This window comes from Pogona vitticeps, chromosome 1 (genome assembly GCF_051106095.1).
Source record: "Pogona vitticeps strain Pit_001003342236 chromosome 1, PviZW2.1, whole genome shotgun sequence".
NCBI classification, from domain to species: Eukaryota; Metazoa; Chordata; class Lepidosauria; order Squamata; family Agamidae; genus Pogona; species Pogona vitticeps.
Window position 1 is genome coordinate 46,926,601 of NC_135783.1, and position 25,452 is coordinate 46,952,052.

At 41.4% G+C, this 25,452-nt stretch overlaps 1 protein-coding gene and 1 long non-coding RNA gene across 3 annotated transcripts in view; one reads left to right on the forward strand and one right to left on the reverse strand.

Annotated features, from left to right (window-relative positions):
* Nucleotides 1-4,469: 4,469 nt before the first annotated feature.
* On the reverse strand, nt 4,470-24,818 carry LOC140704751 (uncharacterized). Its single transcript, XR_012084160.2, has 3 exons — nt 22,960-24,818; nt 19,085-19,273; nt 4,470-17,497 (listed from the first exon to the last, which is right to left on the reverse strand). It is a non-coding gene; the product is annotated as an uncharacterized LOC140704751 (long non-coding RNA).
* DRC5 (dynein regulatory complex subunit 5) overlaps nt 16,094-25,452 on the forward strand; it is a 53,466-nt gene continuing 44,107 nt past the window's right edge. For both annotated transcript variants that reach the window (XM_078383045.1, XM_020785051.3), the window contains exon 1: nt 16,094-16,241. The gene's annotated coding sequence lies outside the window, so the exon portion shown is untranslated. The remainder of the gene's footprint in view (nt 16,242-25,452) is intronic.

Sequence of the window (25,452 nt, forward strand, 5' to 3'; positions counted from 1 at the left end):
AGCCCTCTTAGCGCAAAACTCCCAGGCTGTCGTGTCCCATCAGCATCTGGCCTTCATCACCCCAACATAGCTGATATTATACTTGCCGGGCTGGCAGAACAGAGGTGCCTATCTGATCACCCTGGACTAGCACTCCTTCGTGCTGAATGTTTCTCAGTTGAATGTTTCTCAGCTGAAGCAGATCCAGCTGTGGTATCTCTGGAGACACTATTAACAACAGTAATGAGGACAAAGAAAAGACACAGCTGGAAATTCAATTTACAAGCAGAATCCCTGTTGTGGAAGCCCATCCTCCTGGTTTAGAGCAAGTAGAAACTGGTAAAAGATGTCCACTTACTTTACTTACTAATTTAGCAGGAAGTAGCTATCTACACATTACATACTTTCCAAACCACAGTTATAGCTTGTTACTTGCATTACTATCTAGGAGATAATGAGATTTGTGATTCCCCAGAGGTCTTGCATTTGTTCTTCACTCACCACTGATCCATAAGACTGGTGGACCAATGCACACAGGCATCAAACAGGGACCACAATCTTCCTTTCTAGACTGCGTAACCTCTAGTCAGCTGTGAACCTTGCCACTTCTTCATTTAGGTACTAAGCACTAATTGAACTCCAGGTTAGTTTGACCTGGGACATAATCGGAACATGTGGAAATGAAGTACCTGATGTTTAAAAATTCACAATGTCATGCTATCCAGCATAGCATAAACCCACCACTTCACCAACATTCAGGATGTTACTGCAGTTCTACACCAATGTCAGAAAGGACACATGATAGATTCTCTGTGTTAACATTCTCTGTGTCCACAGCTTCAATATGCCAAGAATATCTGGAACTGAACTGAAATGCCATGTTGGAATGGCAGAGAGGAACTACAGTGGTGCCTCACTTAATGACGATAATCTATTCCAGGAAAATGGCTGTTAAGCGAAAACATCATAAAGCGTAATTAAAAAGCCCATTGAAACACATTGAAAACCATTCAATGTGTTCCAATGGGCTGAAAACTCACTGTCCAGTGAAGATCCTCCATACGGCAGCCATTTTTAGTGCCTGTATAGCAAGGAATCCGTCCCTAAGCACAGTGGGGAACCATTTTAAGCACCCGGTGGCCATTTTGAAAACCCAACAATCAGCTGTTTTTTGATCATCATAAAGCGAAAATCGGTTCCCGAAGCGGGGAACCGATCATTGCTAAGCGAAATTCCCCCATTTAGACCATTGTTTTGCGATCGCAATTGCAATTGCAAAAACATGATTGTAAAGCGGATGCGTCGTAATGCAGGGCAATTGTTAAGCGGGGCACGACTGTATATGTGTATGCTATACCCAAAAGGCTATAATTCCTCAGGATAATTAATGGGAATGCATCATGGCTAATTGTTTCAATCTCATATTGGGGTTGGAATATACACCAACCTATAGCAAGCAGTCAAATTTTACTCAGTGAGAAGCTTTTTCTGATATGTGTACAGAACTGCTTTGAGCAGGGTTGAACCCAATGGCCCTCAAATTTTATATCCTTCATTCCATCCAGTTTGTGAGCGGTGGATTTAGGGGTCATTTTTTACCATTTGGGAGGGACTGGCAATAGAACTGGGAGAGTGAGTTACTGAGCTCAGTCAGCTTGAGGTGCTGACCCCAATGATTCTGGATTATGCTCTCTCTCTCTCTCTCTCTCTCTCTCTCTCTCTCTCTCTCTCTGGTTGTTATTGCAGATTTAATCTATCCCAGATATCATATCATTCTGGGACGTTGGGGGAAATAGTACCCTCAATGCTATGTTTTGGGAGGTGGCCACCCCCCCTCCCAATGGCCTAGAACAAAACTACACCCAAGGCATTGTGATGGAAACACAATGAAGCCTGAGGCACCCGAAGGAAAACTACAGTAGCTGCTGCTTGTAATGGCTGCAGTGGAAGGAAAAAATGGGAAACTTTTCACTATTGCCTATGAAGTGGTTGAATTAACTTGTTTATCATGGAAGATGAAATAAAATAGTATAAATTATTTAATTCAGATTGCTTGCTTTAGGCTGGGGATGGACTCTCACCAGAGGTTTGGTGGTAAGGTAAAGGTAAAGGTTCCCCTTGACATTTAGTCCAGTCATGTCTGACTTTAGGGGGCGGTGCTCATCCCCGATTCCAAGCCATAGAGCCAGCGTTCGTCCGAAGACAGTTTCTGTGGTCACGTGGTCAGCGCGACTAGAAACGGAATGCCATTACCTTCCCACCATGGTGGTACCTATTTATCTACTTGCATTTTTACATGCTTTCGAACTGCTAGTTTGGCAGGAGCTGGGACAAGCGATGGGAGCTCACTCTGTCACGTGGATTCGATCTTAGGACTGCTGGTCTTCTGACCTTGCAGCACAGAGGCTTCTGCGGTTTAACCCGCAGCACCACCACGTCCCTTTGGTGGTAGTTTGGTGGTTTGGTGGTAGTACATACCTATTCAGGGACTTCAAGGGCTGCATCCACTCTTATGATTCTCCTCTCCACTTCTCTCTTACAAAAATAATGTTTTTAAAAAGAAGTTCCAGAGAAACCTTTACATCCTTTAGCAGTCAAATGTTTGAAAATAAGGTGGGGGAGCAGGGTTGTTGAGTTTCCCTAAACACATGGCAAAATTGCCCCATACCGCCAAGAGGGCATAAAGGAAAATTTCTGAGTAATTTTTTTTTAAATGGGGAGGGCATATGGAGGTGCTCAGAAACTCCAGGGGCTCTGGCCACTCCCGCAGGCCATATACAGGCTACAGCACTTGCTGACTGCTTCTTTCCAGGCCTAATCATATGTTGTACAACTCAAAATTTTCTCTACACAGTAGCTAATCAGTTATTTAAAACCATGAAAAGAATAATCACTACGACAACACAATTTATTATAACATTATCCCTGTGTTTACCTTCCTCTGATGGCTTACAATGATGTAGTTGTCCTGTCTTGAAATGAGTGCCTCCTTTATTGATAATGTTGTGGAATGAAAAACCCTCTTTTAGATTAATGGCACAGTTTACATTGCTTGTAGCTTCCTGGGGACAGTTAGTTTGTATCATACCCTCAATTTCTTATCACTAAGAGGGCTTCTGGGATTAGAGGAGGGGGACATTCCGTTTTCATTTCATCATGAACTCATTAAATTTGAGTTAAGGATGGAGGTGGCTAACACCCAATCCTGTTGATTGGGGGAGTATCATTCTATACATTCCAAGTAAATGTAGAGTGTTTTGAATGTATTTATTTAATATATGCATCTTCCTTCCAAACAAATGTAGGTGGCTCACATGGTCATTCATCCACAAACAATTTATATTCACACACAGCATTCGTATGAGGTAGGTTTCACTGGAAAATGCTGAGTAGGTCAGGGCCATCCGATAAACTTAACATCTGAATGGGGATTTGAACCTGTGTCTTCTCAGTCCTACACTCTAGTCACTAACTCTACAGCAGTTTAAGGTGCTTTGAATTTTTTTGCATTGGAGTTGCACATCCTACTCATATATAACCATCTGTAACATGGATACCCTGTGTGGTGTAGGGGGAAGACTGAAGGACCATGACCCAGGAGGTCTGGATTTGCATCCCCATTCAGCTATGGAAACTCACTGGGGGAGTGGAACTGGTAAAATTACCCCTTAAACATCTCACTTACCTTGAAGGCCATATTAAGATTGCTAAAATCACTTCTGACATAATGGCACAGAACAACAATAACATGTAATGGAGTAGAAAATAAAATGGAATGAATTACACTGATTAATTACTGTGTATTGCAGCCCTTTCTCCTTCCTGGTAACACTGTTAATAAAAGTCTGCCTGTTATCACTCAGGATTTCTGTTCCATTTCTTTTCTATATATCTTCTACCACCTTCTGTGCTCTGGCTTCAGATCTTTGCCCATTCATTAATATGCAAACTAGCTTGAAGCCATTTTTTCATAATCTTTTTCAGGTGTGTCAGTGATGTATGACTGGACTGGGAGAAATGTGTGCTGAACTTTTCTTTTTAATTTTAAATTGCTGCTTTGGTAGAACAGAACATGCCCTCTCCTTTAGGCAGACTGGTAATAAGGGACTGACCTACCAAATGATACCAAAGGAATACTATGATTCTTAAATCCAGAAGCAGATGTATACTGTACTTACAATTCTCTATACACTTGAAGAAGTCCCATTAAACTCAGTAGGACTACTTACCTCTGAGTTAGCATGAATAGGATCAAGCTGCAAAAATTTGCAGGTTAGAGTCATACTCAAACAACAAAAAGTTTTATTTGGCACAAGCTTTTGCAGCCCACAACTAGATGCAAACAATGAAGTGAGATAGAGTCATGCCAAATGAACCTGTTGGATCTTAAACAAGTTTTGGAACCTCTTAATTGTTTTCCTGCTATCCCTTGGAAATGTGTTGTTGTTTCAATTTTGAGTGCCTCCTTTATTTTAATTTAATGTTGCTTATTTATATTTAATGTTTTTTATTCATAAGCAAGGCCAACAGAGTTTGGTGGGATTTAATTCTAAGTGAGTAGTAGTCTCAAAACTGCAGATTTTACAGGGATGAGCCATCTATGCATCCAGATGTGAGAGGACAAAGAATTTGAAACAGATTCTTGGGATCTATCCAGATTTTGCGCTTCATCTTTCAAAGCTCTTTCTTGTTGGCTTATTTGCATGGTGTCTCCTGCTACTGCTATACATTCAAAGGCCACGTTGCCCACTGGAAAACCACGTCTCCCATGGTGGCAAAGAACAGGGAAATACCAGGAAGTAGTCTCAATAAGATAAACCCTCCCTAGGTTGTTAAGGGCCACTCTGTGCAGGACACATAGGAGTGATAGACATAGTCTGGTTTCTTTCTGTTTTATCCTCAATCTCCCTTGTTTAGGGGAAGAGAGAGAGAAGGAAGGAACCAAATCCATTTAATTAAAGGTAATTACCATTTGTCCCTTTCAGCCATAGGAAGGCAGAAACCACTTTCTTTCCCTTGTCTTAACACACAGAGATCTGCTTGGATCCAGGCACAGTGGGAAGCAGACATGAGGACGCCTGATGGAACTTCCAGCTAGCAGCAACACCCTCCCTTCTGTTCTACATATGATAGTTTCTCCCTCCAGGATTAAAAACAAGGTATATTACTGCTATTTTTAGAGATTCTTGGCTCCCTTTAGCCTGTTACAGAGAGACAGCTATTGCTTTCTATTCAAAAGACAAATAGACGATTAGTATAAATTCCTGTGAAGATTCAGCAATTGCATGAATTGACATATTGCTGCCATTTCCAGACACAACATTTTTATCTGCCTTTCATCTTTCCTTAAATTGTAAAACCCACACTGGCTAGAGAAGGTAAACAATTTCATTTTTAAATAGAAATCTTCTAGGAATATTGGGGGAAATCATGTTTTATGGAAGAGCAGGTCAGGGGTACAGGTTAAAGGACTGAATTGAATTTCATATCACATTAAATTACCCTAGTTATGTATTGGTGACTACTCCTCATAACAAATAATTAACCATTTTCAATAGCTATGGATTATGTAAAAACAGTGTTCAAAGGTAGGTGCCAACAGAGGAACAGAGTACTGTACACCAGGACTGTACTATTAAGCTGAGTGGAGTGATTTCTGCAAGCATCAGTTGCTGCTAGTAGTGGGCATTTTCTCTCTCTCTCTCTCTGTTGGAAGAGACACCAACCTGTCTTAGTGCTCCTACACTAACCTGCTGCCTAAGATGTGGTGCAGGGCACTATCCTGAGGCAGCAAAATGTCTTGTGCTGGAACACATACAGCCCACTCACATGAGAATAAAGGCATAAGGAAGTTGACCCAAGGATGTGCTGCTGGCTGAGACACAGCAGCAGATGCATCTTCTCCATGTATGTAAAGATACATAAGGCCCGTAAAAATACAGTAATAAAATTCACTATCTGCTGCTCTTTGAGGGCAAGGACATCATTTTTTGTGACACAGCAGCACAAATCTAAGCCATGGAATTGTTGCTTTCCGTATGTTGCTGAATTACAACCTCCACTGTCCTTCACCAGATGTTATGTGGCCAAGGCTGATGGGAGCTAGAGTCCAACACCTGAAGGACCTTGGGCACCTCAACCCAGTCTAAACTCTGCTAGGCAATTAATTCTTTGATTTAATCATTAGAAAGCTGCCAACAGCCACAGCAGTATTAATGAGAAGATTTTGTTTCAAAGGTAAGCTTTAGCTCTCTTGACACGAGGTCAGATCCGTCCTTCTCCAAGCTGAGATTGCTTTGGGTTCCCTTCCTAATTCAGGCAGGGACAAGATGGCATCATCTTCCATCAGCATCAGCATCATCTCTGAAAAGTTATTTTACAAACCAAAGAGACAATTTTCTTTAAAAAGCAGAGATCGACAGTGGCATAGCAATGCAGCAAATGCAAAGGGAAAGGCAATTTATGTGGCTGCATTATCTTATTATACATGCAACACTGCCTGCAGTCTGTTTCTCAGGGCTGTGTCCAGTCTGGTTTCTTGTATACCAGATGATGGGACAACCCCTCACCCCCTTTCAGCAAAGAGCTTTGCATTCATTACTGAGCATTTTTTGAATTTTAAAGTCCATTTGTTCTTCTTGTAATTCCATGTCAATAAAAACAACTGCAGAGAACATCACAGTAATACATCCTGTATAGGATGAAATGGATTATACAGTAGTCTAGAATAGGCAAGTTGCCTACCTGCAAACATGTCTGTCTGTGGCTGCTTTTTCAAAGCCCCATGGCTTCCTCCAACACAACTGCAGCCATTTATCTTCATACTTCCCATCCTTCTGTTGATAAGGGACCACAGCATGGGGGGGGGAACAGTGCTTCCCACCCCACTTTTGAAAAAAGTTTGAAAAATAAACTTGCACAAAAATACTCTTGTGTCCTGGAGGACATTTTTGCCATGTTCTGACAGCCCATTTTTAATAGGGTTTAAAATATACAGCTATGGTTTTTCCTGTAGTGATGTATGGAAGTGAAAGCTGGATCATAAAGAAAGCTGACCACCAAATAATTGATGCTTTTGAATTGTTAATTGAATTTTGAATTGAAGGAAATCAACCCTGAGTGCTCACTGGAAGGACAGATCCTGAAGCTGAGGCTCCAATATTTTGGCCATCTCATGAGAAGAGAAGACTCCCTGGAAAAGCCCCTGATGTTGGGAAAGTGTGAAGGCAGGAGGAGAAGGAGACAACAGAGGATGAGATGGTTGGACAGTATCACTGAAGCTACCAACATGAATTTGACCCAACTCCGGGAGGCAGTGGAAGACAGGAGGGCCTGGTGTGCTCTGGTCCATGGGGTCACAAAGAGTCATACATGACTAAACGACTAAACAACAACAACAAAATATACATAGTTGGACACTAGGGAGTAGAAGCAAAGCTTTTTCACACAATCTTGTTGGTCTTGCAAGAAAAAGACTGGGGTGTGTAGGTGGAGCAACCCTCCAGGTGTGGGTGTGTGCATACATCCCCCAGACCTCTGGAGCTTTCCCACCCTCTTCATAAAGATATACACACAACACACACATATATACACAACACCTAAGCCCTGAGTTGGCAAGACCTGTGGCTGTTTGGGAGTGGGGAAGAGATGGGCACCCAGGCACTAAATCAAACTTTTTTCATCCCCAACAGTTCTTTGCCTCAAGGTTTGGGTCCCTGCTTTGTAACCCAGGAGAACATCGCAGTTTTCTAAGACGACAGGCAGCACCTAGAGGCCTGGCAGCCCTAAGCCCTCCTGTCAAGTTGTCTCAGACAAGAAGCTACATTAAAACAGATACCTGACAGAACATCAACTTTATAGCAAAGAACATTTGAAAACAGCAGGGTAAGGAAACCCACAGAAGCCAACATGGTGGCACTTTGATAGTGACTTTCTGGAGCCTTGATATTATCTGATAAGGATCAGGGATGTGGCCGAAGGATTGCCATCACTCGTAAAACCCATAGATGCATATCCCTTTCTTTCACGGATGTGAAGCAATCACGTCAGAATCTGAAGCTCGGGTAGGGAAACTGAAGGTCTTTGTGGCCCAGATAGCCTTCTCATTCATCCTATCAGTACTCAGAAGGAAATTACTCTGGATGAGCAACTAGCTATGAATTGAGCTGTGGTTTAGACACTAATGGCTGTGTGTTGCATTATTTTGAGTGGACAGCACATTTACACTGTTAATCAAGCTGTGCAGTATACTCACTGCTTTACATTGTAGCCAATTGTCATTTCTTCAGTGTTGTCACATGAAAAGATGTACTGTACTAAAATATTTATGAAATGTGAGGGGTGTACTCACTTCTGTGATACATTATATTACATTTACATCTTAGGGCTTGTCTACATGGGCACCTTTGGAGCAAGCTAGTGTGGGCTAAATAGGGTTGTTTGGGGTCAGATAGAGGTCTGGTATACCAATTTATACGATTCTTGCATCCAAATGGCATAGATATCTTAAGCAACCCTACTTGGTCTGGCCCCAAAGCTAGATATAAGGGGGGGGAATCTCCACCCTTGCTGCCTCCTCTTGCTTCCAGGAGGAATCTCTAATTGTCCTCCATTTCTTAGTGATGCAGTGCATCAGTCTTGTCTTAACAAGTTAAAAAAAATTTCTCTATCTGCCCGACAGAGCAGTAAGCACTAAAATGCACTTTAAAAGTAATTAGACAACATTATTCATAAAACACATCAAAAACCACGCATTAAAAAAGGTGGAGTAATTTACAATATTTTCCTAAGTCCTCATTACCTCCTCCAAAACAAAAGGATGCAGTTGCAGAAGTTTACAGTATTTTAAATAATAATTTAAAATGTCTAAGTGATGCTGTGCATCAGCATTGTCTTAACATAGTATTTAAAAACTGCTTCCTCTGCCTCTTTAATTTCACAATACTGTATTGTGAAGTGGCTCTCTTCTTAAGCCTATGATATGATAACAATATGGGAAATTAAAAGAGGAAAGCAAAAATTAACAGCTGCAAGCTCACTTCGGCTCATTTTCATGATTGCACATGCTTGAAATGAACAAAAATGGAGTAATCCTACCTGCACTAAAGAAGTAGAAGCCCCTAACAGAGATTCAGAAAGGTCCAGGTGGGAACACTTTGGGAGCAGACTGGTTTACTCTAGCAGTTACATTATGTGAACACAATTACATTTTGTGAACAGAAAAGAGAGAGAAATTGGCTCATCTCCGTAGTGACACAAATACCTGTCTGATCGCACCCTTCGTTACTGTGTGCATGATCTAGTTTAACAAAACTTTTGATCTTAGTTTTTTAAACTACATACAAAACTGAAGATTCAGTTCTCTTTAAGCAGTTCCCTTAAACTTTGATTTTTAAAACACAGATCTCTTAATTTGACCTTTATATACAAAAATGTGAAACTGTTTATCAGGTTTGAAGTTGTACAGAATTCCAATTCAATTTTGATCTTGTTTGATGACATGTAATACAAACAAGAGCCTATGCTCTCAATCTTGCAAAGGAGAACAGCCACAGGATACACTTCGTTGTAGATTTCAGAAATAATATCTTCCGCACCCCCATGCTTAACAATTCTGAAGTGGCCATATGGAAATCCGGGGTAATGATATGGATCTGACAGAAACTGTAAACTTCCTTTTCCAATGACTCCTTTTATCTCCTTAAAAACTAGGCTAATGTGTATGCTAAGCACCACCAAGTTCTCAAGGAGATAAAAGGAATTACATGAGTAACACTAACCTTCAGGAGAGGCAAAAGAACTAAATCGACTTCGGTAGTCAGTTAAACACATTCATTCATAAATGAAGCAGAGAGGACTTCAGTAGCTTTCAAAATAAATGAGACCATACATTACAATTTTACTAATTTAGACTTGAATCTAGCAAAATTCTAGGAAAGAGATGGGAAAGCTTGGGTTTGATCTCACCGTTTAGGGCGTTCTTGGCAAAGATACTGGAGTGGCATTACCATTTCCTGCTCCAGGTGGATTGCGTTTAGTCGGAACTCTCCACTATGTCCTGTCCGTCTTGGGTGTCCCTGCACAGCATAGTCCATAGCTTCTCTGAGTTACTCAAGGGTTTGATCTAGCATGCCATTATTTTTCCACGTAGCTTCATGGCTCTTCCTTCTGTTTTACTTTGCAGCAGTAGATGATACAGATACTCCCTAGTTCAGATAATGGTATGTTGTGACAGGTTGTTCCATCTCTTTAGCCAAGTTTCATTTCTGACTGTTACTTATGCTGTTTTCCCTCCCTTAAAGGAGAACTTGTCAAAGAAATTAGTTCTCACACATGACCTTCCAATTGCTCTACTTTGCTGGGAAATGTCTTGTGGCATTTGTATCTCCCTTTCTAATTCTAATTCTACACCCATCCCCCATTAAGTATCTGAGTTATGAAAATTGTCGCTTATTTTTGCAGAATGAAACTGGTATAATAAAATTGTTTATACACAATGAGACTCAGTCTTTCTTGTTTTTATTCCTGTTCTGGTTATCTTGCTGACCTCAGCAATTATGGTTATTTCATTGATATAAATTGAAGTGAGATGAAAAACAACGTCTGTTTTTGATGAAGCTTGGCAGCTCACAGGCAAGAGAAAGGAAAGGGAAACTTTAAATATCCAAACCAGATTATCAAAAGCCCCTGATACCTTCACATGTGATCCCACTAGCAGCTACATAAACTCTGGGAAGAATCCTATCAGTAATCAAAACTAGAGTAGACCCATAGAATATATATGATTTATTTAAGTGACACACAATTCAACAATTATTTAAAAGGTCTATTGTAGCCTGGAGTAGCAATAGAGTCTTTACATATAAGGTTATCCAAGTAGAATTATTTTCTTTAGCACAGCATCTGGAATATGCAAGGACCTTTAGCCCTCCAGATGTTTGCAGCTACTTCTCACATCAGTCCAATACAGCAGTGGTTCTTAACCTTTGTTATTCGGATACTTTTGAACTGCAACTCCCAGAAACCCCAGTCAGGACAGGTGGTGGTGAAGGCTTCTGGGAGTTGCAGTCCAAAACTCCTGAGTAACCCAAGGTTAAGAACCAGTGCAATACAGCATGACCAGTGGTACAGTGTTAAACATCTGGAAAGGTTTCCCACAGTTTTCTAGATTTTGAGGGAGGGGGGAAGAAGGTAGTTATAGAGTTGTGAAAACAAGATGATGGAGCAATAGTAAGTTATACAGTCATTCAGAAAGGAGAGAAAGAAACAGCAGAGATGGTGGTGAAATGATGACCAAAACATTTTGATTACCCAGTGCAGATTTCTATAATGCATTTAAAAAACTTTAAAAACTATCCCATGTAACTGGAAAACAATATCTGTCTGTCTATTTTACCAAGCATTTCTCTGTTAAAAGGATTCAAGGTGGCTTACATCATTAAAAGACAGTATTAGAATCTGACTATACACAGACTAAGAAGTATCAAATGAATATGATACTTAAAAACATATTCAACACCAAAACACATTCAAAGCAGTAAGGTACAGGAATCCATTAAAAAATCTCACTCAAGACACCCAGTCATTAAGGGAAAGCTTATCTGAAGTGGAAACTCTTTGTCTGCTTGCAGAAGGACAACAAAGATGGGGCCAGCCTTGCCTTCTGTGGGAGAGAGTTCCAAAGTCTGGGAGCAGCACCAAAGAAGGCCCTCTCTCATGTATCCACCAAAAACACCTGTAAAGATGATGGGGCCAAGAGAAAGGCCTCTCCTGTTGACCTTAACACTTGAGCAGGCTTATAAAGGAAGATGCGATCCTCGAGGTAGCTTGGGCTCCAGCCATTTAGAGCTTTATAGATTAGAACCAGCACCTTGACTTCTCCCCAGGAATGGATCAGCAGCCAGTGGAGCTGCTGTAACAAGGGGTTATGTGATCCCTGTGACCAGCCCCATTTAGCAATCTGGCTGCTGAGAGTTTTGGACCTGCTGAAGTTTCCTGACACTATCCAAAGGTAGTCCCATGAAGAGGACGTTATGATAACCCACCCAGGATGTAACAAGGGCGTGTTACCATGGCCAGATTGGACCTCTCCAGGAACATGAGCAGCTGGTGCACTAGCTTTGATTGTGCAAAGGTACCCTTGGCTACCACTGAAATCTGGGCATCCAGACTGAGAGATTAATAAAAGAGCACCACAAGCGGAGCATCTGAGTTTTGAGTGGGACTGTAACCCCACCCAGCACAGGTTGCATCCCTTTCAACTGACTATGAGTGCATATGTCTTGTCTGAATTAAGTTCCAGTTTATTCACCCTTATCTGATGTCAGACACCCATCAAGAGCTGAAACAGCTCCCTTTGATTTAGAAGGCAAGGAAATAGAAATCATCTTTAAACTTGCAGCTGTGACTGCCATAAATTACACTATTTGATGTTTGGCATTTGAAGACCTCCAAGACCTGTAACCTTTTAAAACATTAGCAATGAAAATGTATGCAAATATAGAGAGGATTGTAATGATAAAAGAGCATGCATAAATGTGAAATGTTACAGTATTATAAACCCCTAGACACTCTCTAACATTTCTAAAGTGAACATGTCAAAATACTATATAATCCATAGAGGAGTGATAGCAATAGGAATGGGCATTTTTATTTTCAGTTGCAAGGCTCCCTCTCGAGCATGTGAAGTAACAATTGCTGGAATAACTTTCAGCACATGTAACACACCTAGCTTTTACCAATGATAGCATAGAAAGTGCCCTTATGTACCAGGGACTGGAGGAAAGATGTCCAGGTCAGGCACCCTCTACAAAGTTCCTCCTTTTAAGCATGTACAGATCTAAGTACACCTATATGTACCTGTGTGTATACTATGTTTGTTTCACCAGCACAATGCACAATAGGAAGTTATTTAAATATAGGTCTAGTTTGATGAAAACTGGCTCAGTTTGGGCAAATTCAGATGAAACTAGAAACAATTCAAGTTTTCTAGCCTGTAATGGCTACCACTGTTGTGACTAAAGGACATACCATGCAGGAGATGGGGGTTCAAATCCCTACCTGCCTATGGAAAAATGAGAGGGGGCTGTGGAACTGATTAAATTCCTCCTACAATATCTCATTTACCCTGAAAGGCCTATAAATCAGTTCTGACTTCATGTCACATAAAAATATACATTGGCCAGAATCCAAAGTGTAATTGCTTAAACTGTGATGGCAAATTGCTGCTAATTAAGAAGTTGCTGTCCCCATTCATGCTCATGTGCAGCAAGTTGCATTTATAAATTACATAATTACACTTATGCCTATGTAAATCTCCAACAAAATCATGCTCATTGTTTGATTGGCAGACTTGATGCTGCCTTCAAGACTGGTAATAGAATTCCTCCCGGTCTCCTCTACTTAACCTGTGTACAGTAGTTTTATTATCATAGAATCATAGAAAAGTGAAGTTGGAAGGGGCCTACAAAGACCAGCAAGTCCAACCCCCTGCTCAACGTAGAAATACAATCAAGGCATATGTGTCAGGTGATTATCTAAGTTTTTCTTGAACGCCTCCAATGTTGGAGCACTCATCAACTCCCGAGGTAATTGGTTCCACTGTTGTATTGCTCTAACATCAAGTTTTTCCTGAAATTCAAACAAAATCTCGCTTCCTTTAACTTGAGCCCATTGTTGCGTGTCCTGCACTCTGGGATGGTCGAGAACAGATCTTGTCCCTCCTCTGTATGACAGCTTTTCAAATTATTGAAAAATATAATCACATCACCTCAGTCTTCTTTTCTCAAAGCTAAACATGCCCATTTCTTTCAGCCTTTCCTCAGAAGGTTTCCAGCCCCCTGATCATCCTTGTTGCCCTCCTCTGAACTTGTTCCAATTTGTTAGCATCCTTCTTGAAATGTGGTGTCCAGAACTGGGACACAATACTCAAGGTGAGGCCTAACCAGTGCTGAATAGAGGGGGACTAGCACCTTGCGGGATTTGGAAGCTATACTTCTATTAATGCAGTCTATAATAGCATTTGCCTTTTTTGTACCCACACTGTTGGCTCATATTTAGCTTGTGATTTATGACAATTTCAAGATCCTTCTCACTCCTTGTTTTGCTGAGCCAGGTATTCCCCTTCTTGTAAATGTGCACTTGGTGTCTTTTTCCGAGGTGCAGTACTTTGCACTTATCCCTGATGAATTTCATTCTGTTGCTTTTGGCCCAGTGCTCCATCCTATCAAAGTCATTTTGAATTTTGTTTGTCTTCTAAATTATTACCTATTCCGCCCAAGTTTGTATCATCTGCAAATTTGACAAGCATTCCCTGCACTTCCTTATCCAAGCTATTAATAAAGATAATGAAGAGCACTGGACTCAGGACTGAGCCTTGGGGTGCCCACATGTGACCTCCTCTGTTAGAGAAAGACCCATTAATCCTCACCCTCTGACTACGTTTATGAAGCCAACTGTGTATCCACCTGACACTTGATCTATCCAGCCCACACCTAGTTAGCTTGCTAGTCAGGATATCATGGGGCACTTTGTCAAAAGCTTTGCTGAAGTCAAGATATACTACATCTACAGCATTCAGTCTGTCTATCAGGGAGGCGATCTGATCAAAAAACGAGACCAAATTAGTTTGGCAAGATATGTTCTTGACAAATCCATGTTGGCTTCTAGCTATTACTGCATTGTTTTCTAGGTGCTTGCAGAATGACTGCTTTCTGATCTGTTCCAGAATTTTGCCTGGGATTGATGTCAGGCTGACTCATCTGTAGTTCTCAGATTCTTCTTTTTTGCCCATTTTGAAGATAGGGACAACATTGGCCCTCCTCCAATCATCTGGAACTTCCCCGTTTCCCATTATAAAAAATTGCATAATCCAGTGGTACTTTCATTTACTTTGATTTTCAAAAGGGTAACCTTTAAAGCAGTGGTTCTTAACCTTTGTTACTCGGATGTTTTTGAACTGCAACTCCCAGAAACCCCAGCCAGCACAGTTGGTGGTGAAGGCTTCTGGGAGTTGCAGTCCAAAACTCCTAACCCAAGGTTAAGAACCAGTGCTTTAAAGCTTCCTGACTGAGCTACAGTTTCTGCAGCTGTACCTTTGACAGCTTCATTAGCTTAACTTGATAAGTCTGGACAAAGAGAATCTTAATAAAGTTATCCAGGTTCTGGTAACGTCATCTTTGGATGGGGAATACCTTAAAAACAAAATAAAAAACAAAGCCCCATAATGTCAGTTAAGTCCAAAATAGGGCAGTGTTGTTAAGTGAGATGGCTGATATGACCATAGTATCTCAGGAGGCTGACACTGCCATTACCTTCCAGCTCATTCCAAAGGCCAGATTCAATTCTGGTATTGACCTTTAAAGTCCTAAACTTAAAAGAAATGAGTGGATCACATCCCTTTTGTCATGGGCAAGCCACTGGAGTCTGTGGGATGGGCAGCAAGCTTTAATTTCCAAAAATATGTACATATACAGAATGCTGTCGTATTTGCAGTATATAACACCATAATTTGAAGTGCATCTCTAAACGCACAAATGCTGGGAAAGGGAAGCAGCCTTTATCACACTGGATCTTTTAGTGATGCGGGGGGCGGGCATGACTGTTTCACAACAACACATTGATATCTACGCCTTGTCCATGAAATCTCTAGGACGACTCTTTCTCGAGGAAGTCTGGCAGGCCATTCTGGAATTACAAGTCGCATGCACATTTACTGCTCTGTAAAAATAATGGCATAATTTGTAGCTTTGGAGACCTAATTATTCTTAGTGCCCCTAGGTATGCCAGGTGAATAAATGGAGAGGGTACAATACCGCGATCTATAATAAAAATACTGTACGCTATGCCTTCCGGATAGAAAGCAAGGAGAAGTATGCCTGGTTCTTATCACCTCGCCCTACCCAGCGGACTGCAAACGGAGTGGGTAGTAAACGGTCAAAAAAACGGAAGTGGCAAAAGCCGAACACAGTAAGCGCCTATTCCCTTGCGAGGGAAGGCGGCCGGGCCTTAAATTCACAAAATCCGGCCACCGTCGCTTCAGCGGTGAGAAGCGGCGCCCGCCACAGCCTCCGTGAAAAACGAATGGGCGACTCCTGCGCGCTGATTGGAAGGCGAGCCAAGCTGGTTGCTCCGGCGGGCGGCGCTGTTCGGCTGGAGCGACGCTTCTCGTTGCTCTGGCAACCGACTGTGCGGCCTGGGCTGCCGGAGGGCAAAATCAGCGTGATTGGGGGATAGTCGGTGAAAGGACCGTTTGAGACGTTCAGGTATATAAACAATATGTATGTGTGTCTAGGTATCTTTTGAAATTAAGGGGCGACGTGGGTGAAAGGGAAACGCCGGAATGCAGGAGAATAAAGCTTTTAAAGAATCTCTAGCATTCTTCTAATATTCTCATATAGGACTTTCAAAGAATATTAGAAGAGGCCCATAGGCTCCTCTTTCTCGTCTTCCCTCCCATAATTTAAAACAACTATTTTACGAATCTTTGTTGTTTTATAGCGTCAAGTTGCCTCCGACTTAGGGCAACCTGCTATAACGCCCTGGCTTCAACAGCCCTGTTCAAATTCAAAGCTAAAGAGCCAATCCATCTGGTATTGGGTCTCCCCTTTTTCCTGCTGCCTTCAACCATTCCGAGCATTGTCCTCTTTTCAGAAAATCCTGCCCTCTCATGATGTGCCCAAAGTATGAAAGCCTCTCAGTTTTGTAATTCAGGCCTGATTTGATCTACGACCCACTTGTTGGTCTTTCTCGCAGTCCAGGATATCCACAAAGCTGTCCCCCAGCACCACCTTTCTAGCAAATCAGTGTTTTTTTCAAAAGCTTTCTTAACTGTCTGCTTTTCACATCCATACATGATAACTGGGAAGACAAGAATGTGGATGATGTTGTTGGTCTCCAGTGACACATCCATACATTTGATGATATTTTCTAATTCCTTCATTGCTGCCCTTTTGAGTCTCAGTCTTCTGATTTCTTGGCTATAGTCAACATTTGGACTGATGATTGAACCTAAGTATGCAAAATCTCTAACAATTTCAATTGTGAAGTTCTTTTGTAGTCATGATTTTTGTCAAGTTCAGCTATAGTTCTGCTTTGGCACTTCCTTCTTTCATTTTCACCAATTCATCCATCAAAAGTCAAGTCATTGCTGCCAGAAAGATGGTTTCTGCATGTTTTAAATTACTGATGTTTCTGTCACCAATTTTGACTCCTCCTTCATAGTATCGTTGTAGGGTTGGAAGTGACTTTGGAGGTCTTCTAATCCAACCCCCTGCCCAAGGCAGGAGACCTCATACCATCCTGGACCTCATACCATCCCAGACAGATGGCTGTCCAATCTTTTCTTGAAAACCTCCAGTGATGGGGCACCCACAACATCGGGAGGCAAGCTGTTCCACTGCTTAATGGTTCTCACTGTCAGGAAATTCTTCCTGGTTTCCAGGTTGGATCTCCCTCTGACGAGTTTCCACCCATTGGTTCTTGTCCGATCCTCATCTGAATCTTGTCCATATGATGTGTTCTGCATACAGATTAAACAGATAAGGCTATAAAATACACCCTTGTCTGACTCCTTTGCCTATTTATATGCCACATTTCTTCCAACAAGGGACCCAGAGCGGCTCACAACATTAAAATTCACACAATTAAAAACACAAAAAGACAAAATAAATAAAAAGATTAAAGCATTAAAACATGGAAAAGATTAAAATTATTTGCTAAAATGGGGTTCAGGGATTCAGTTGTAATTGTTAAAAGCCTGCCTGAAGAGATGGGTCTTTAGCTTTTTTTGAAAGGATAAACGGGAAGGGGCCATCCTGATCTCCCGACGGAGAGCATTCCATAGCCTGGGAGCTGCCACAGAGAAGGCCCTCTCCCATGTCCCCATCAGCTGTGCTTGTGCTAGAATGGGACCAAGAGGAAAAACTCCTCTGCTGATCTTAATCGCCGAGAAGGCGCATATAGGGAGATACAGTCCTTCAGGTATCCTGGACACAAGCTGTATACGGCTTTATAGGTAATGACCAGCACTTTGAATCGGGCCTGGAAACAGACTGGTAGCCAGTTCAGTTCTTGTAACAGGTGTGTTATATGCTCCCTGTAACTGGCTCCAGTCAGTAGTCTGGTTGCAGAGTTTTGCACCAGCTGAAGTTTCCAAACCGTCTTCAAAGACAGCCCCACATAGAACATGTTACAGTAATCCAAATGGGATGTAACTAAGGCATGTGTCACTGTAGCCAAATCTGACATCTCAAGGAACGGATGCAGCTGGTGCACCAGCTTTAGCTGTGCAAATGCACTCCTGGCCACTGCCGAGACCTGGGCATCCAAGCTTAGGGATGAATCCAGAAGTACACTCAAGCTGCGGACCTGAGTTTTCAGGGGGAGTGCAACCCCATCCAGCACAGGTAGTGTCCCTATTCCCTCATCTGCCTTCCAACTAACCAGGACCACCTCTGTCTTGTCTAAGTTTCAGTTTGTTTGCCCTCATCCAGAGTACTACTGATGTCAAGCACTGATTTAGAGTCCAGATAGCTTCTATGGAGTTAGGTGGAAAGGAGAGATAGAGTTGGGTGTCATCGGCATACTGGTGACATTGAACCCCAAAACTCCAGACAACCTCTCCCAGCGTTTTCATGTAGATGTTAAAAAGCACAGGTGACAAAGCAGAACCCTGAGGAACACCACAGGCCAATGGCCAGGATGTTGAGCAGGAGTCACCCAGCACCACATTCTGAGTTCTCCCTTCTAGGAAGTACTGGAGCCACTGTAAAACAGTGCTTCTGAGTCCCATCCCAAAGAGATGACCCAGAAGAATACCATGGTCGATGGTATCGAAAACTGCTGAGAGGTCCAGCAGAACCAACAGGACACACTCCACTTGTCCATTTCTAGCGTAGGTCATCCACCAAGGTGACCAAAGCTGTCTATAGGAAAGCATTCTGTCTTTCCATATTCTGTCCTAACTGTAGCTTCTTGTCTGCAATACAGGTTACACATTAGGACAATCAAGTGCTGAGGCACACCCGCTTCTTTCAGAACAAACCAAAGTTTCTCATGATTGACACAATCAAAGGCTTTTGCTGTAGTTTATAAAGCACAGACTTACCTTTTTCTCAAATTTCTTGGGGCACTCCAGTATCCAGTGGATATCTGAGATATGATCTCAAGTGCTTCTTCCATTTTGGAATCCAGCTTGAACATCAGACATTTCTTGGGTGGTGCACAGAGGCTTGTGAGTGGGGCAGCCATCTGGGAGGGGAGGGAATGTGGAGGGAATGTGTGGCACTCTGGAGACCTTTGAATGAAGAGGCATGATTTAAGTCGTGCCCATCTCTAATGGCAACCCTTTTTCCAGGTTTTCTAGGTAAACAGTGCTTGCAAGTGGTTTACGGTTCCTTTCTTCTACCCCAGACTGTGCAATTTGCCCGAGGCCACACAGACTGGTTTCCCTGGGATGCAGTGTGGGGAACTGAACTCCCAGTCTCTGCAGCTGGATACCTAACTCAGTAGGCTATAGTTCTGTGTGATGCCTTTATTAGATCACTTAAAACGACAAACATAAATGAAGTTTCAACCCCACATGGATTTATCAGGCTGGGTACTATGAAGAAGCCAAGCATGCACATCTGACCATGATTTTTTGAATTTCTATGTTTCTTCTGAACCACCCATAGCTCTTGTGTTGCCCAGCCTGATTAAGCCCTTAATGAAGTTGAAAATTACCTTATAATCTTATATTTGTGGTTTTTAGAGGTCTAATAAAAATATCACCCACCCTTGCCTTCAAGATAAGGATGTGTCACTGAAGGTCTCCTAAAAAGGCAGCACTCTGTACCTATAGAAACAACTAGGTCTAAGGTGGATTGCAGTTGGGTTTTCATTTTTGGTCTAGTACATTCTAGCAAAAGCTGGATTTCTTGTCTTCACTATGCAAACTGTTTATCTGTTTCTCTGCCAAGGGTAGCTTTAAGTTCTGTAATAGTTCATTTCACTCTGGAATTTCATCTGATCTGTACTTTTAAAAAATAGCTTTCCTACTTTTCTCTTTTACAGCATTGTGTTTTCAATTAGTCCTTGAGTGATGATAGGAAATATGGAGAGGCCTTTATGAATCCATAACTCACACCCCAATGTAACAATCCAGGGCTTTCCAGTTTTCTAAAAACATTAGTTAAAGAGGCTGACAAAAAAAGTAATCCTCCATACTCTGAGTGCTGTTTGTACTTGTTGAATATTGCATTTATGCAGTGATATATTGGTGGTTTCTCTTTAGTTGCTCATACCATTATACTTTTTAAAATTGTCATGGATTAACTTCAGTGTTGTTTCAGTGCTGCAATACTACTAAAAAAAGTATATTGCTTACACTCTGGTGTACTCTTTGCTGTATCCAGAAACAGAACACTTGTCTTGCAAACAGATCATCTTAGAACTGTAAAGCTGGATGGGACTCTATGGATTATTGAGTCCAGTCCTTGTCAAGGAGGCACAGTAGGGAATCAAACTCTCTCCATCGGGAGATCAGGATGGCCCCTTCCCTAAACCACTAAGCTATCTTATTTCTGGCATCAGAAAAGTTGAAGTAAAATGCCTTAAATGGTAAAAGTAGCTTAAACCTACTGGATGAAATACTCAAGGAGTCTGCATTGACACAGACAGAAGAAATGCAATATTTTTTTACTAGTTTGTATAATTGATGTGGACCCGGAAATTTAAGTGGTTGTCTACACAAGGTCTTTTGGAGTGGATTGGTGTTGATTAAATAGGAGTGCTGTCCTCTGAAGATGCCGGCCACAGAGACTGGCGAAATGTTAGGAGGAACAACCTTCAGAACCCGGCCAAAGAGCCTGAAAAACTCACAACAACCGTCGGTTAAATTGGTGTTGGGTAGAGGTTGATATGGCATTTTGTGTGATCTCCTGATAAGCCATTCGGAAGTGAGGATCGCATCAAATGGCATATCAGAGCTCAAGTAACACTATTTAGTCCAGCTCCTTCCAGTGGGAATTTCCAATATTATGAAGTGGCTTAATGAGAGAGCCACTTCAAAATATTAGCAAATTAAACACTTCCTCTGCTTGCCTGCATATTTGGCCACAGGCAGTTTCTTGACTGGACCTTTAAGACATGGCAAAGAAAATATATATTTTTTTAAAATTATAAGTGATGCACTACATTTTCACTGCCCTAATAGAATCACTTCCTCTACCCCTTTGCTGAGAAGCAGAGGAGTTGTTTAATTTGCCAGTATCCTGAAGTGGCTGTATTATTAAGCTACTGCATTATACTGTATTGGAAATATAAGGAACCTTGACAGCCAGAAGGTTCTAGCAAACATACATGTTGTAAACAAAACAAACCAGAGTAACCCTGCACTAAAAAAGTAGAAACCCTGGCAGGGGCTCAGAAAAGTGTGAGTTAGGCTCTGAGGACTAACTCACACTTTTCTGAGTTAGTCCTCAGAGTTAGGCTCCAGCAATCACATTGTACAATCAATGGAAAAAGGAGTGAACCAACGCATCCCTGCAATGGACTAAACAGTGGACTAAATGCGAGTCTCACTGTGTTTGGGCATTTGACTTTATCTAACAGTGCTATTGCAGTGTAGATGATCTAGGCACAAAATAGGTGGAAAGTTGCATTTCTTAATTTTTCCCCTACAATCCTCTGCAGTGTGCTTTTTAACAAAAATGGTCACAAAACCACATGTATTCTACTGCTATCTGCTATTTGCTCCTGGAATTAAGTCTTCATCCAGTGTTCATTTCAAAGTTCTGGAATTATGGCGCCACTGAGGTTGTGTAATCCACCACCACCACCACCACCCAAGCCGCTCAGAGTGGTATAAATATACCAGATGGGCGGGATATAAATCAGATCAAATCAAATCAAATCAAATCAAATCAAATCAAATCAAATCAATCAATCAATCAATCAATCAATCAATCAATCAATCAATCAATCAATCAATCTGGTTACATCTTAAAACCAAACAAAACTATTCAGAATTGATGGAACATACTTTGGAGGAAGTACAGTTGTACCAAGCATTAAGGGTGTGCCATTTGGATTTTTGGATTTCAGCTCTTAGAACTGTTCCAGCAGAATTCCGGGAGTTTCAGTCCATAGAGCCACACCTGCAGACATATCTATTTCCCTCACCTAGAGCAAGGCCTACTTTGGAGGCAGCAGTATAGTCCTCAAATCTGGCTACAGTGCTTCCTTGGCATTGTAGTCTTGATGCTGTTTAGGATCTATAAAGAGTTCCTCTTAAAGAATGACAACAACCAGGAAGCATTGCAGCAGGAAATTGTAGGCTTTGCTCTAAGTGAGGGAAATATAGGTGTCCGCAGGTGTTAACCTGTGGACTGCAACTCCCAGAATTCTAGGCATCTTCACATACTGTTCCAAAAGTTCTAAAGAAAATAATGGCTCCAGACACTCTCTGAGGAAATCAGTACATGATACCACTGCTTGATAAAGAACAAGGAGAGAGCGAGAGCAGAGGAGTGAGAAGCATCAAGAAGTGAAAAAAACAGGAAAACAGTATACTGGGTGGAGGGAGAAGGAATTATGGGAAGGAGAATATGCAGAAAATGGCATGCACAGGAGTTTGTGGAGATTCTTTCAGAGCTCCTTGAGCTCCCTCAGCCCTCTTAGCACCACAGATGAGTTAACAAAGGAGGCCAATTATCAAAAGTTGATGTATTGCACTGAGTGGGTAGCTGGTTGCTGAGTTGCTCAAATGTACTGTCCTGGGAAGAAAAAAGATTTTTTATTTCCATACCTGAATCCCCAAGATGAAAAAATAGGGAGTGATAGGCCATTTCCCGTTTGGGAGAGCAATATGATGAACAGTTCACTAAATGATTACATACATGTGTATATCTTGTTGGTAGTTTATATTTGCTAGATGGGTGCTGTATAAATCAAGTAAGTAAGCAAATAAATAAGCAAGCAAGTAAGTAGTTGTACACTCACCTATAAATATACAGTACGGATCAATTCCGTAAGTAGAGGGTCCACTGTAGATGAATGTGAACTCAGTGCAGCAAAAGAAATGTTATGTCTGAAAAGAGAATAAGAAAATCACAAAGTAGAGCACCAGTGGTGATATATGATTATCACATGAAGAGGTTCTGTGAATTGATTCAGTGTGATAAGTGACTCACTGCAAGACTTGGCACCTTACAAATCCCCAGGCATTTGATCATGAATTTGATTCAAACACATTGAATAATTAGCACACCACAGCAACCTTGTTTTGCTACATTTGTGATCATATTAAATGCTCAGTCAGGACTGAGGGAACACACGTTCTGAAAACAAAAATATTTTTTGCAGTATATCCAGATTTCATCCTTGATGTCTTGAAACACTACTGTTTATTCCTACGCTGTGTACTCCATCCATGAGTATCCTGGAAAGAGCTTCTATTAGAGAAACCTGGCAAAATATGGCAATTATTAAAGCTTTCCTTTCCTTTCTTTCTTTCGCTTTTTTTGGGGGGGGGTCAACTTGCAACTTGCCTAATCTCAAGTACAGTATATTATTATTAGTACTATGTCTGTGAAGATTCTCAGTCATCTCATCCAGGTGTGCTTATCTGGAAGTTGAGTCATGGCAACTGGATTGCTTTCTTGTTAGGTTGAAACGTTTCACTACTCATCCAAGTAGACTGAAGAAGCTACTTTAAAGATCTGGAGCCTTACTTTCTGCTATGGCAAAGGAAACCTATCCCTTTCTGTTGCAGCAGGCTTATGTCTCATGCACTCAGCAGCTGTTCAGATATCCTGCTGTCTTCCGAACATTCAGCAGACTTGGGCGTGTGGTAGTGAGGTTATTACAAATGTCTCTGATCTCGTAATCGTTCTGAGATAAATATAATCAACTGCTTTATTACGCTTGCCTTGTTTTGTCTTAGAGTGGCTGGCTCCACTCTTGACTACTCTAATTTACTTTACAGAACCATAGGACCCTAAGGCTGGCATGAATTATAAAGTCCAACTCCCATTTCAAAGTACTACAGATGAATCTGCCACAGATTAGCTTACATAATTCAGATAAGCAGAAAGGAATAGTGCACTAAGATGTTTCCAAGGTGGATGATTTTAAATCACTCAGACAAGTGAATTTATACTATAAAAAATTTATACATATTTCTGTTTTAACCATGGCTTTTTTATTTCGTTTTTCTCTCATTCAACAAGCTACCACTTTAACACTTTTGTATCTATGTAGGATGAACACACTGAAGTATACGGCAAAGTTGCCTATCTAGCGCCACTGTGTACGAAACATTTGGATATTAAACTGCTACTTGTCCTGTATGCAACAGGGCAAAAATGCTCATAGGCAGCTGGAAGTATATAGATTAGTGATGTATAAATGTATGTGCAACATACCATGTGAATTGACACAGATGTAGCTGAAACTTGAATTGTAAATCAACTTAAATCCAGCATTAATTTAGACCAAGCCAGAGAAATTGCAGTTTACTGGATGGAGAACCAAATAAATGGTTTTGGATTAGTAGAGATGCATATGAAGTAGGTACAGGAAAGAAACTCTGGAATATTGCAGCTGTTGATAAGCAGTAGATTCTAAAAATTGTTGATTAGTAAGGAACAGATTTCTATGACATGTCATATTTTTTCTGCAACCTATGTTTGACCTTATGGAGGGGGTTGAATATGTTTATGAGTAATCTGGTAAGAAAGGCCAGATTACTCATAAACATGTGTGTGTTTGCTTATGGGTTCAAATGTAGGTTGCAGAAAAAATGTGAAATGTCATAGAAATCCTCCCCAAGTAACCTACACAGTCTACAATAGCTGCCAATACTTTATGTTGAGTGTATCATAGGACTTTTGAATCCCACCTGTCACATACAGCACTGATGGTACCTGTCTGTCATGGGTTTGGAGGGAAAGTTCCATCCTATGGGGAGTGGAAGGCGGGACATCAGGGGGGAGGAGCTGTACTGTATATATATTTGGAGCTTGTGTGGAGAAGGGGGAGTTGGAGTCTGTGTGTCAGACTGAGTACAACTGTGTGTCAGTTAGTACATACCTGATAGGTTCAGGTTTCTTTCTAGGTAGCCAGAACTGATAGGTTCAGGGTCTGTGCGTTACCTTAAAGGGTTCTGTGGGAACCAATCTGTTATATGTGTATGTTTGGGGCTATGCCACGTTACATTATCCTATTTACCTGATTCTTTTGTTTACCCTGTTTGTTGTTTCAATAAACCTTGTTCTTTTATTTATTAAAATCCATTCCTGGTCTGTGTGACTCCTTATAGGGAATGGTTGGTGGCAGCATAAATACATGGTGGCATACTCCAGTAGGTCTGGGGTTGCCACACCACCTTTCTGAAAGCAGCCAACCATGCTGTCCTAAACTGCTTCTAAATCTCAGGGAAATGAAAAGAGTGCTTCCCAGAATAACTGTAGTTAGAAGTTAAAGGAGGATATC